This window comes from Bombus affinis, unplaced genomic scaffold (genome assembly GCF_024516045.1).
Source record: "Bombus affinis isolate iyBomAffi1 unplaced genomic scaffold, iyBomAffi1.2 ctg00000789.1, whole genome shotgun sequence".
NCBI lineage: Eukaryota > Metazoa > Arthropoda > Insecta > Hymenoptera > Apidae > Bombus > Bombus affinis.
In genome coordinates this window covers 40,001-45,000 of record NW_026109359.1, presented here as the reverse complement: position 1 = coordinate 45,000, position 5,000 = coordinate 40,001, and the positions used below count along the sequence as shown (strand labels likewise).

At 41.6% G+C, this 5,000-nt stretch overlaps 1 non-coding gene across 1 annotated transcript in view; it reads right to left on the bottom strand.

Moving 5' to 3' along the window:
* The window catches only part of LOC126928288 (small subunit ribosomal RNA), a 1,924-nt gene extending 1,329 nt beyond the window's left edge, over nucleotides 1-595 (bottom strand). The window contains exon 1 of the ribosomal RNA XR_007716500.1: nucleotides 1-595. This exon is cut by the window's left edge and continues 1,329 nt beyond it. This is a non-coding gene — a ribosomal RNA (small subunit ribosomal RNA).
* Between the last annotated feature and the right edge of the window lie 4,405 nt (nucleotides 596-5,000).

The following is a 5,000-nucleotide window of genomic DNA, read 5'->3' as shown; positions in this document are numbered from 1 at the left end:
ACCAGACTTGCCCTCCAATTGGTCCTCGTTAAAGGATTTAAAGTGTACTCATTCCGATTACGGGGCCTCGGATGAGTCCCGTATCGTTATTTTTCGTCACTACCTCCCCGTGCCGGGAGTGGGTAATTTGCGCGCCTGCTGCCTTCCTTGGATGTGGTAGCTGTTTCTCAGGCTCCCTCTCCGGAATCGAACCCTGATTCCCCGTTACCCGTTACAACCATGGTAGGCGCAGAACCTACCATCGACAGTTGATAAGGCAGACATTTGAAAGATGCGTCGCCGGTGCTAGATGACCATGCGATCAGCACAAAGTTATTCAGAGTCACCAAAACAAACGATGGACGGACAGACGAGCCATCCGCCACCGATTGGTTTTGATCTAATAAAAGCATTCCTACCATCTCTGGTCGGAATCTGTTTGCATGTATTAGCTCTAGAATTACCACAGTTATCCAAGTAAATGTAGGTATGATCTAAGAAACCATAACTGATTTAATGAGCCATTCGCGGTTTCACCTTAATGCGGCATGTACTGAGACATGCATGGCTTAATCTTTGAGACAAGCATATGACTACTGGCAGGATCAACCAGGGATCTTATAATATATTCCCAAAAACCAGCATTTTCGTTTAAAAGTTCTCTCTGTGTCGTAGGTGGGACGTAAGCACCGTACGACGAGACTTTTCATTTTATATATATATGTAATATGACTTAGAGAGCAACGTTCCATGGTTCAGTAACAACGTCACTCAGCCACTTTAATTCTCCTCCTCTCTCACCATCATATATCGATACAAAGATTCATACTTCACAGAATTATTTCTGTTTGTAACTTTTCTCCTCCAACTTCTCTCGTAGAATATAACTTAGCGGTAAAGCACGTATACGCATGCTGGACATACCGTAAGAATATTCTTTTATAAGCTTCAACACCTCTGTAGAGACGCGTTACCAGAAGATAACGCACTCTACAGAACGCCAAAAGGACCATCGTGCAGCTACAAATAGCTTACAACCGATGGTCTCTGCAAGAATGGCTACTCCGTAAGTACAAGCACACACGCATCCAACTTTTGTCAAATACGTGCACACAGGTCACCAGCTTCCCGACTAAGGGGAAGCTTGCCACGTTAACGGTCATTACGTCCTAGACTTCGACCCGCGGCGCAGCAGTGTAAGAGAAAAAACCAGTACGAGAACGGAGGAACAGTCGAGAAATAGCGTAAAATACACTAAGACTCGAGGAGCGGTGACTGAATTCTCAACCGAGGCCGTAGAATAGCCACGCGCCCAGCGCTGTTCCGACCGAACCGTCCGGCTCGACGCTTCTCTTATAGATACCAAGGGGCCGGCCGGAAGGCCGGCGCCGGTCGGGCTAGCGGCCGCGCGCTTATGGTGCAAAACCTCCGTAGCAACGTACCGTTCGGAAGGGACGCTGGAACTTAGTCGCTCGCACGTTCAATAACTACTATATAAAGGCGATATCCAACCATCGAAATATTTTACCACAAGCATTATTAACATATTATAAATGCATTTTTACCAAAAAATTAATTTTTTTTTTCACCGAAAAATTGCATCAGTAAACATACAGTTTTATCGACTATGGACGAAAAATAACTTTATAATCGATTAAAACACGTTAAAATAACACGAAATATGTAAAAAGATATATACCTTGTAACATTAATTAACGAAAAAATTGCAAAAATATCCAGTCGTATCAGTCCGACGGAAGCTAATTTTTCAAAAAATTCGACAAAAATGTTTAATCCGATTGTATTTAATAGAGATATAACGATCCCTGTCAAAAAAATTATACCTTATAACGCTTTTTAACGAAATAACTCGAAATAACCATTTCGGACTTTTCGCACCGGCCGAACTTCTTCAAAGTCCCAACGTCCCGTCGCATAGTTCCGTTTCTAGAAAACGTTCCAGCGACCAAATAAACGCTTAATCCCGACGTAAAACGTCGAGATACGTCCATTTGTGCAAAAATATTCCTACCTTGTAACACTTTTAAGCGAGATAACTCGAAAAAACGTGTTCGATACGGAAATTTTTCAAAGTCCCAACGAAAAAATCGAAACTTTGTAGAAGGTCTTGGGGACGACATAAACGCTTAATCCCGACGTAAAACGTCGAGATACGTCGATTTATGCAAAAATATTCCTACCTTGTAACACTTTTAAGCGAGATAACTCGAAAAAACCTTTTCGGTCTTTTCGCACCGGCCGAACTTCTTCAAAGTCCCAACGTCCCGTCGCATAGTTCCGTTTCTAGAAAACGTTCCAGCGACCAAATAAACGCTTAATCCCGACGTAAAACGTCGAGATACGTCCATTTATGCAAAAATATTCCTACCTTGTAACACTTTTTAAGCGAGATAACTCGAAAAAAACGTGTTCGATACGGAAATTTTTCAAAGTCCCAACGAAAAAATCGAAACTTTGTAGAAGGTCTTGGGGACGACATAAACGCTTAATCCCGACGTAAAACGTCGAGATACGTCGATTTATGCAAAAATATTCCTACCTTGTAACACTTTTAAGCGAGATAACTCGAAAAAACCTTTTCGGTCTTTTCGCACCGGCCGAACTTCTTCAAAGTCCCAACGTCCCGTCGCATAGTTCCGTTTCTAGAAAAACGTTCCAGCGACCAAAATAAACGCTTAATCCCGACGTAAAACGTCGAGATACGTCCATTTATGCAAATATATTCCTACCTTGTAACACTTTTAAGCGAGATAACTCGAAAAAACCTTTTCGGTCTTTTCGCACCGGCCGAACTTCTTCAAAGTCCCAACGTCCCGTCGCATAGTTCCGTTTCTAGAAAACGTTCCAGCGACCAAATAAACGCTTAATCCCGACGTAAAAACGTCGAGATACGTCCATTTATGCAAATATATTCCTACCTTGTAACACTTTTAAGCGAGATAACTCGAAAAAACCTTTTCGGTCTTTTCGCACCGGCCGAACTTCTTCAAAGTCCCAACGTCCCGTCGCATAGTTCCGTTTCTAGAAAACGTTCCAGCGACCAAATAAACGCTTAATCCCGACGTAAAACGTCGAGATACGTCCATTTATGCAAAAATATTCCTACCTTGTAACACTTTTAAGCGAGATAACTCGAAAAAACCTTTTCGGTCCTTTCGCACCGGCCGAACTTCTTCAAAGTCCCAACGTCCCGTCGCATAGTTCCGTTTCTAGAAAACGTTCCAGCGACCAAATAAACGCTTAATCCCGACGTAAAACGTCGAGATACGTCCATTTATGCAAATATATTCCTACCTTGTAACACTTTTAAGCGAGATAACTCGAAAAAACCTTTTCGGTCTTTTCGCACCGGCCGAACTTCTTCAAAGTCCCAACGTCCCGTCGCATAGTTCCGTTTCTAGAAAACGTTCCAGCGACCAAATAAACGCTTAATCCCGACGTAAAACGTCGAGATACGTCCATTTATGCAAAAATATTCCTACCTTGTAACACTTTTAAGCGAGATAACTCGAAAAAACGTGTTCGATACGGAAATTTTTCAAAGTCCCAACGAAAAAATCGAAACTTTGTAGAAGGTCTTGGGGACGACATAAACGCTTAATCCCGACGTAAAACGTCGAGATACGTCGATTTATGCAAAAATATTCCTACCTTGTAACACTTTTAAGCGAGATAACTCGAAAAAACCTTTTCGGTCTTTTCGCACCGGCCGAACTTCTTCAAAGTCCCAACGTCCCGTCGCATAGTTCCGTTTCTAGAAAACGTTCCAGCGACCAAATAAACGCTTAATCCCGACGTAAAACGTCGAGATACGTCCATTTATGCAAATATATTCCTACCTTGTAACACTTTTAAGCGAGATAACTCGAAAAAACCTTTTCGGTCTTTTCGCACCGGCCGAACTTCTTCAAAGTCCCAACGTCCCGTCGCATAGTTCCGTTTCTAGAAAACGTTCCACCGACCAAATAAACGCTTAATCCCGACGTAAAACGTCGAGATACGTCCATTTATGCAAAAATATTCCTACCTTGTAACACTTTTAAGCGAGATAACTCGAAAAAACGTGTTCGATACGGAAATTTTTCCATGTCCCAATGTGCAATTCGAAACTTTTTAGAACGTTTCAAGAACAAAATTAACGCTTAATCCCGATGTATTTAATTAGAATATATCGATTTATGCCAGAATATACGTACCTTATAACGCTTATTATGGAATTAATGCGAAAGGAACTTTCGGTACTTTCGGCACTTTTGGAGCAGTGCGAAACAATTCAAAGTGCCAACGTCCCAGTCAGCTAGGTCCGGTGGAAAAAATTTAAAAAAAAAATAAAAAGAAACCGTTACGTTCGGCTAGACGGCGTCGAACAATAACGATTTCTATAAAAATTTCCATACCTCGTAACGCTTTTTGAGGAATTATTTCGAAAGGAACGTTCGGCCTTTTCGTACCTGGACGAGAGAAATTTCAAAGTTCCAACGTCCCAGTCAGCTAGGTCCGGTGGAAAAAAATTTTTTAAAAAAATAAAAAGAAACCGTTACGTTTGGCTAGACGACGTCGAACAATAACGGTTTCTATAAAAATTTCCATACCTCGTAACGCTTTTTGAGAAATTATTTCGAAAGGAACGTTCGGCCTTTTCGTACCGGGACGAGAGAAATTTCAAAGTTCCAACGTCCCAGTCAGCTAGGTCCGGTGGAAAAAAATTTTTTAAAAAAATAAAAAGAAACCGTTACGTTCGGCTAGACGACGTCGAACAATAACGGTTTCTATAAAAATTTGCATACCTCGTAACGCTTTTTGAGGAATTATTTCGAAAGGAACGTTCGGCCTTTTCGTACCGGGGCGAGAGAAATTTCAAAGTTCCAACGTCCCAGTCAGCTAGGTCCGGTGGAAAAAATTTAAAGAAAAAACAAAACGAAACCGCTACGTTCGACTAGATTACGTCGAACTATAACGATTTCAATAAAAATTTCCACACCTCGTAACGCACTTTAAGG